We start from the raw sequence: 9,421 nt of genomic DNA, 5'->3' as shown, positions 1-9,421 counted from the left end.
CAGAGAGTATAGATTTTCCAGAACTTCGTTCCATTTGCCATTCATCAAGTTAGAGTATAACACAATAAATAAAGATAGAATATATTAAATATTTAAAACAAAGGCTGCTAAATTGCCACCTAGTGGTCTTCTCATGTAGTATCTATGTCACGCTACTCTGAGTGAGAAAACATCCGTGTACATTTTCTTCTGTCGGAGGCTCAGTATTGTTGCTCGCTGTCCTCTTGCCCATAGCATTAACAGAGTGAAGGGATGGCTTGGCATAATTCCTGAGCCAACACTAGATATTGCTGCTGGAACTTCTGGGACATTGGAGAAGACTGCACAGGGCATGGATGATGTAATAAAAGGGAATCTCTAGGATAATAAGCCACTCTGAATTTATGATAAAAAATGCCGTTGGATAAAAGCCAATTACTCTATTTCATGTTATTTTTTGCCTTTTAACTAAAACAACAATTAAAAAAAAAACAAACAAAAAAAAGGCAAGTGTTTTGATATAAAAGGAAATAAAAGGTTTCCTTGGAGTCAGTAAATGAATAAATAATTAGGATTTTTGTCTTCCCAAGGCTCAGCCACCTCTAGTGTAGGAAGCTCTTTGCTCTGCTGGGGTATTCTCCCACCTTCCAGTCTTACCCTGCTTGAGCCATGCGTTCATCTGCATGCACTGTTTACACAGAGCTGTGCAGATGGGAAACAAGCAAGAAGCACAAGTTGAACAATAAGTTTTGCAGTTCTGCTTCTGTGATTTGTCATGTAAGTCTGCTCAGAAGCTACTAAAAGAGACTAAAGAAATATTTCAACATGATGAACTGCACAGGCAAATTTTTTAGTGATTAATGCATTTTCAGTCACCTTACCAATAATCTACTTGGGATGCGGTGGGCTGCATGATGACAAAGATGATGCTCACAGGAGGTGGAGGCCTGGAGCGGGGGCTGCAGGCTACATCTCTTGGTAAACTCACCAGTTGTTTCAGAGATAAGTCAGAGATAAGTCAGTCCACAGCAGTAGAATCCAAATGATTCATCTTCCTCCTCCACTGTCACCTGCTGGGATTCAGTGTAATTAGCAGCTGAAGAGGAAACATCAGCCCAGGGAGACAGGCTGAAGACCAAGCATTGCACGTTCACTGTGGTAGTTTGAGGTGTCATGTGAGAGAGGAATTGGTCTAGAGATACTGCAAAATCCTAAAGCTTGACCCTGGCCAAAATATGGTTCCTAGCAGATCGCTGGCTCCTCAGTTAAGGTATTGGTATTTTCCATATTTCTCATAATGATCTGAAAACCCATTAACCAAAGGTCATCACTTCCCACACCAATCATTTGCAGAAAAGAAAACAGGAGTTGGGCAAGGGATAGGACTTGGGTAGCATAGGGAAACTGTTCAGCCAAAGCCTGAACTGATAATTAAGCACCTGATGAAGGGGTATGGCCCGCCTAGGAAGCACAGGTGCTTCCCACGTGACTGGAAGGGGTGGACCCTGGGCCCACACTCTCCCTGGCCTCATTTAAGGGCTGGCCTCTGGAGGGAGAATGTCTTTACAGTGAAGATTGTTTTCTGAGAAGGAGTGCTCTATGACTAGGGACTTTCATCTCCAGCTGGGTGAGTCAGCTTTATTCCTTTATGTGGCTATTGGTATCCTCAAAAATACTTTACTTGGAATTGTAAAGAACTTGTCAGAAGCAATTTTGCTGCTTCATAGGACAAACAGGTAGTAATAAGCATATTAAACTGATGAAAGGAACACTGTTTTCTTATGCTTCAGAGTTTGTGACTGAAGTACAATTCACTGTGTGTAATATAGTGTATGGTTCTATTTTGTCCCTTCATCCTTTGACATTATTTTAAGCCTGGTTGACCTTAACCTCTTCTAAGATAAAATCTGATTTCTGAAAGTTAGTTCACTCCTGAATGTACTCTGAGTGATTTGGGTTCTAAGAAGCATACAATAAAAAGTGAAATTTCAACACTAAGCAATTGCATGCTTAACTATGATATCTATGGTCAGTGAAATTATTCAGGGACAGAATGTCCAATAAATGCAAGGAGCTTCTCTGAAAAATAAACTACCTATTCCTCAGTGGGTAAGCCACAAAATCTTACCCAGAAAGCAATTGCTCCCTAGAATTGTAGTGCGTGACATGAATTTGTTTTCCCTGATCTATTCCTGAACTCATCAGAGTTCACTGGGAGTGACACTGACTATTGGATTTACTACAGAGTTAACCTACCATTGTTCTGCTCTCCCACAAAAGCAGCCTCTTGGTTTTCCAGGTCCTGTTCAGACTGCTGTGCCAAATGGTAGCCATATCCCCAATTTCTGGGGCCTCACACCTGTAGTAGATAGTACTGAATGCCTTCAGATACATCTCTTAGTAGCTTCTGCTGATGCTTGCAGATAGGAAATTCTAGATCCTCTTGTCTTGTTCCCGTAAATAATTAGTTTTCCTTGTTTTAGACCACACTGAATGGATCATTCATTACATCTGTACTTGATTTCTATATGTATGCTTACATATACGTCAAATGTCTCCAGTTTCTAGTGGGAAGAAAGTGTAGCCTAGTGTTACTGGGCTAGCCTTCAACAAGAGAAATAACTATCCATCTTCCATACGTAGGGAATGTGTGGCAACTTGAGGGTGCTGAGGGCTTGCTGGAACTGGTTCTGAAATAGTCCATTGTCTCGGCCTTCTCTTCATGGCAATGTGACTGCATGGTTTTACCCAGTTAAGAGCAGTTAGAATGAACCAGTGTCTCCCCACAGGAAACAACAAAACAGACAAAAACAATGCAACTGATACTCACACCTGAAGAAGTGTTGTGTGGGAAGTTATTTGCATGGACTGTTCTGGACAAGAGCTGCCTTAAGTATAGGCAGGCACTTAAAAATGGAATTAGCTTTCTTATCTAGTTAGCTCATCTCAGCGTGACTGCTGAAACTGAGCTTCTACACAAATTTCTTTGAAAGACCTTAAAGGCACGAGCACATTTCACAATAATAGAACAGCCATGGCCTGAAATAAGATCTTTGTTTAAACGTATCAGCTTTTACATCCCTTTGACTGAAAAGCATTTTACAACTGGAATGTTGGTTTTTGTGTTTGCTTTTTCAATAACTTTCAGTATAAATTGTTTGTGGAAGGAAGCAAATTTGACCTTTCACAAGCAAGAATTGTGTATTTTTTTTTTACTTTCACTATATGTGCTTGCCTTCCCCAGGAATAAAACTAACTGGGAATACTGAAGTCAGTTCCCCCCCCCCTGTTTATTTAGATGGAGCTGGTATTTACGATGAGCCTCCAGTCAGCTCTGTCATGTTCAAACGAATGTTCTGAATTATTGTTTTTTGCCTGATTTCACAATCAGCCCTTTGCAACCCACAACACTGTCACTAGCAATCTGACTGAAGGCAAAAAATTTCTTTAATGTCTAAATCGGTTTATACTGGATAATCTCAACACCTTTCAGCAGCAGTAGGATTTAAATACAGCTGAGGAACAAAATAGTGTGTCTGAATTTTTAAAAAAAGCTTTGTGTATCTGTTATTCTTTCTTCCTGCAATCTTATTACCTAAGTGTTGCATTTGCACTCTTTTTTTTCTTGTCTTGCTAAAATTTTGCCTTGTCTTGGGTGTAGAGGTTAGCATGTTTGAAGATGGATAGTCTTTGGCATAGGAAAGTGACTTCATTTAAATAGAGGAAAAAAAAAAAACAGTAGATTTATAAAACTATAAATACTGTGTTTAAAAACTTGGGTCAAGAAAATGTAGTAATGTATCTATCAAGTATACCTCTATTGTCCTGTTGATGGAGAGTACAAATCCTTATCTTCTGGAAGATTGTAGGAATAAAACAACCACAGACAGCATCCTTGCTTGCAGCTTGAAGTTCCTTTCTTGTCCCCACCTCATACTACTTCTTTGCTTTTCCATGTCGTCCCTTCCCCCCCCCCCCCGTCTTCCCAGTTCTCAGAGAAAGGAATATCAAGGAGATAGGATTGAGATGAAGAGCTGGGATTAGGGAAGGCAGGTTGTCTATGTCCATTCTTCATTCAATAATTTTCAGTAATTTTTTTATCCTCTTTTCTACTAAAGTGGAAACCTTACCAGGGCACTGTCTGGGCAAAATCTTCCCCCCCCCCCCCCCCACACACACGTTGGGATAAAACGTAATGTTCCAACTGTTTTCTATCAACATGCTAAATAAAGATGAAAAAAGATTAGTAGCAGCTCTATTTAGGCAAATGTACCAGGTATTCAAGACACTAATAAGGTTAAACAAATAAAAATTAAGTCGTATTTCCTGGCTGTTAGCTGTGCGTCCTGAGCTCCGACTTGATATGCTGCGCACCAGCAGAGGGCATCGTGCGCCTCAGGGAAACGCAGATTGCACAGCGGTCACAAGTGAAGGGGAAATTCTTCTGACCTTTTTAGGGAATTGCACGTTTTAGGAAGTTAAGCAGAAGCTTAATACAAACTGAAATTTCCCAAGCACTTCCTCTTCTCTGTAGCTCCTGCAGTGGGAAAAACAGTACATGACTTGTTTTTCCTTTGTAAACAATGGGGGAAACTCCAGTGTTAGAACTGAAACTGTATTTTCCTGAGTAGATGAATCTGAACAAAAACTATGGTTTTTTTAATCTATTCATTGGATAGTTTTTGTTTTCATTTCTCCTACTCTTAGCTGACACACTTCCCTTAGTGAGCCACATTCTGCCCTTGTCCATACAGATTTTAGCTTTGTTAGCACCAAGCAGCACTCACTTCAGCAGCTGAGGTGGCAGCCTTTTGAACTACATTAGTTGAAAGGATTGAGGAGAGCTGGGAGTACATCTGCCATTAAAAAATAAAACTGCCATGGAAGAATAAACCAGGCTTTCATTTTATAGGTATGCAATCTTGTACTACAAGCATCCAAAATACTATTATTATTACCTTTAATATTACTCATTTCTAAGACCTTAATAGGTAGACAGCCTCTAATTTTATATCCATAAATTGTACTTTTTTGTAAGTCAAGCAAAACTGAGACAGTCACAAGAACTAAAAGATGATAACTGGGGAAATACACAAAACAAAGAGTACTTCTTACAGTTCTGTACAGCCGTTATTGTAATTGGCTCAATCTTGGAATTTAATTTTTTGACAAAGTCTGAGGCTTTCAGTAACACTTCTAATGATCCCTTAACTTCAAACATGAAAGCAACTTTCTCATGGGGGGGTGAAAAATCATGTCATCTTGCCTTTTCGTCTTTACACTTGGAAAGAAGTTCTCTTACAAATGCTTTTCTGCCAAGTAATATCTTGCATTTCTTAGTATGTTGACATTTCTCTTCTGGAGGGTTTTCAGGTCCTCAGAGAAAACAGTATATAAGGAGAGTCCAAAGATGTATTAATGCATAATTCTGTATTACAAAATCTAATAGATGCTTAACTGTAACATTAATTTCAGTAAAATATTCTTTTTAAAAACATATACATGAAGGAAAACAATATTTTTAGTTCAATATTGCAGAAAAAATAGAACATCTGTATTTCTGAAATGTGTTAAAGTTTGTTAAGTAAACTGCATAACATAACACATTTCTTCCCAGGAAAATATTCAACCATCACTTAAGTTGCTGATGGAACCGTTCTTAGGTAAGACAAGAAAGAACCTAACATGCAGATGAGTCATTGAACAGTGAGAATTAAAAATATCTACTTCAGTGAACTGCATTGTTTACACAAGGATGTAAAGAATAGTACAGTCATTGATCTGTTTATTACATAAAGGATTCTAGCTCTTTGAGTTTGTAGATGAGTACATAACATAAAACCTCAAAGTGAACATAGCACAGTACTTATTTGCTTGTTTGTATGATAAGTATGATAATTTAAATCCACTGCTTGGATATTACGATTCCTTTAGGTTAATTTTCAAGGTGATTCCCAGAGTGTCATTACTGAGAAAGGCACATTCACTTGTCTGTTCATCCAGTGTGGCCTTGCTTCCTTAAATGAATACTCTGATAGCAAATCAATAGCTTACTGTAAAGTCTGTGTTGGAAATCTAGCTCATGTTTGGAAGCTTACATTTAATTCCAGTCCTAAAATTATTTATTTCCTCCTTTTGCTTCAGAGGACCATATTAAAAAAGTCTTTCCAATAAGAGGATAAGTTAGCCAGATATGTGTATGCAGGTGAATCACTCATAATGTAGGTTTTCTTTCCTTCTGCTTAAATGAGAAAAGTCCTTGTCCAGCTAAACCTAAAATAATATTAACTTCCAGCATTGAGGCAAATGGAAAAAGTACATTGAGTTCAGCTGACTAATGTTTAGTGACTTCTACCCACCAAGTTAGTAATTGAGAGCTCTGCTAAAGCCCACCTACAGATATGGGGCCTCTGTAGTCACATGTGGTCTCGATGTAAAAGCTTCTGTGGATGTTTAAACTGAGGTCTGAAAAACAACAGAACTTGTGTTTCGTCTTGCAAGGAAGAGATGACAAGAGGCCTTAAAAAGACTTTATATCTCCTATTGCCGTTTTGGCACCTCTTTATTTTTTTTTCCAAAAGTCAACTAGGTGTCACAAACAACTTGTAACCCAGTTGGCATTCAAAAGAAGCCTTGTGCTTAAGTAAAAACTTCTGCATCGATACAAACAAATATACATACAAGCAAATATGTATGAAATAAACTTGCATCCATGTACTAACTTAGTTTTTCACTACATTTCTTACTATGCTCTCTAGCCACAGTTCAGCCTTCCACAAGCTTTAAATAGTTACTGATACTACATCATTATTGAGTTTGTGATTTATGAACGTTTTTCTTGGTGGGAAGGGTTTTTTTTAACACCTCTGTTTCTTTGTGATGGGCAATAGATACAGGGTAGCTGCTAGAAGCCACCCCAGTCTATAGTAAGGCCTGGACAAAAGAAACACTGAGCCTAATCCACGTGGGGAGAACTATGCTACCACCAGAGCTACTGCCAGCAGGAGGAATTTGGCTGAGTCTCCAGCAGCGGCTGGAGGGAGTCTAAGAGATGAAGAGAAAGGAGTCTTTAAGTATGATCTGCAAAGATCTGCCTCTGCATCATTTGGAACCAAGTCCTTTAATAATGTTTGCTATTTCATTAACATTTGAACTACTTGTAAAGCACTGTAATGAGATATGAAAGTTGGCATTAGCTCCTTTGTGGGTACTAGGTATCTTTCTGCAAAAACTTCTCACCTGAATAATGAGGATAAGAATATAGATTTCTTTATCTCAGTGGGCTGATTGTGAGAATAAATTAGATCTTCATATGCTACAGCAGTGCATCCTAGTTTAATCCTATATCAAAAAGAACTTGGAAAACACAAACTGTATTCCACTATTTTTTCAGATAGTAATGATACAAAAATCTCTTTTCAATAACTATAAGCTTGCTGTGTGTAGGCAAAGAATTTCTAGATGAAAAGCCTCCAAAATGTTAAGAGTACTTATAGAAAAGGACTTGAGTTAATTGAGAGCAGAATGGCTAGAGAGGATGCTATTATTATAAGTAATAATTCACTGCATAGTTCTGCAGCCAGAGAAGTGACTACTAGCATGCTCAGTTTGGTCTCTTCAAAATGCCTGGAGTGAGGCTCTAGGTTGAAAAGTGATTATGTAAAAATAGCACTTCCTACTCAGCAGATCTGTTCTTGTGTGCTTTAGTGGGGAGAAAAAATATCACTGTATGTCTTTACTGCTGAGCCACCCCGTCTCTAGGGGAAGAAAGTGGATTATAGTCTAGTTTATGCAACTTCATCAAAATCACCATTTCAAAGCTATAGTGTACCTAGGAAAAAGCCATCATTTCAAAATTGTGTCCTTTGAAATCAGACCTGCATAACCTCATTACCTCCAGCTGAATGGAAATAAATGAAATGAAAGGAAATAAATCCTTCAGACTGAAAAATCGTGATTGGATTACCTCCAGCTTCCTATCATCACCCAAACTAATCAAGCTATTTTCACCCCCAGGTGGAAAATGAAAAGAAAGTGAGAGGTAATGATTATTCTTTTTTAAATATTTGGCAGGTAGACTCAGAGCATGGAGCCCATATAAGTTTCAAGAGGTTACATGAGGACTACAGAAGGCTAATAGCATGATAACAGCTGCTAGCACAGGGATGTAAGCAATACAAACATCAGATTCATGCAGTTTAGCCAGCTTGTTGCCAGGGATGTCAGACTCCTGAGTGATGGAGAGGGCTTTGCCACAATCAACATTGTCTCCATCTTCCAAAGGACTGGTATTCAACAACAAATGTTCATCTTTCTACCTTTCAAAATGAGTTTTATTTATCAGTGTGATTGTTTTTCTGTATGAGGAGGCTGCTGGGGAAAAAAAGGAAAAGTGCTATTCCTAACACGAGGAAGTGTCTACCTAGAATCTATCCAGAGATTGAAAAGGATACTTTGATCATTCTCGTCATTTACATACATTTGCCTCTAACAGGTATTTACATTTTATATTCAGCTAATCTGCAGAAACTTCTTTGATCATATACATGCCATTTGTCCTCCAAGCTGTGCCAAAATCTCATCTCTAGATAACCTAATGTGTGAAGTGATGAATTTGTTTTCAGTTCCCTTACAGAATGCCTTCCATTTTTTTCACTTCAGAATAAAACACCTACCTAACAAGTGAACTGCCTCTCTGGAACATTATCTTTAAATATAATAGAAATCATAGCAGAATCCTTCCCTTAGGATTTTGCCTGACATTTCTCTACTTAGAACATATCTGAGAAGGAAAACTAATGGCATTATGTTATAGACACAATCCTTTTCTAAATGAGCAAAAACATCTATGTATTTCTCCTCCCCATCTATAATACAAATCATTCCAGTGGACCTAATGACCCAGAATGACATCAGCTAAAAGCCTGGAGCTTTAGACTTAAAACCTTGATCTACTCTAGGACTGCAAGTTCTAGGTTAGGACTGCTACACTTATTGCAAATGGTCAAACACTAACTACATAAGTTTGGAGAAAAAGCACAGGTAGGGTTTGATAGAAGCCATTTCACCAATGGGCACTTTGCAATACACTTAAGAATCAGGTCTGTTACATTAGATTTAGACATGACAAATTACTAAAGAAGAAAAGCCAGTTTTTTTTGTCTGATTGTGTTCTTACAGAATGAATGCTTTCCAAGCAATAAACAAGTTTGCAATTATTTTCTTCTTTTGTACCATGAAAAAAATTTTCTTATGTCTCTTCAAAAAAAAAAAAACCTTCTCCCCAAAATAAAAATCCACCTGGGTTTTTTATTAAAAAAAAAAAGTGAGAGAGAAACCCAGTATTGCAATTCCTTTATGTATCTAGAGAGTAGTATTTACTTTGGACCCTCTGACTGCATCTTGGAGACCTTTCAAGCATGGTCAGTGTGTGTACTGAGGA

General features: G+C 38.1%; 1 protein-coding gene across 1 annotated transcript in view; it reads left to right on the top strand.

Annotated features, from left to right (window-relative positions):
• The window catches only part of PCMTD1 (protein-L-isoaspartate (D-aspartate) O-methyltransferase domain containing 1), a 66,483-nt gene continuing 58,545 nt past the window's right edge, over nt 1,484-9,421 (top strand). Inside the window, exon 1 of the mRNA XM_021386469.1 lies at nt 1,484-1,606. The gene's annotated coding sequence lies outside the window, so the exon portion shown is untranslated. The remainder of the gene's footprint in view (nt 1,607-9,421) is intronic.

Source organism: Numida meleagris, chromosome 2 (assembly GCF_002078875.1).
Source record: "Numida meleagris isolate 19003 breed g44 Domestic line chromosome 2, NumMel1.0, whole genome shotgun sequence".
Lineage (NCBI taxonomy): Eukaryota > Metazoa > Chordata > Aves > Galliformes > Numididae > Numida > Numida meleagris.
The sequence above is the reverse complement of the archived record's forward strand: the minus strand, read 5'-3'. Positions and strand labels throughout refer to the sequence as shown.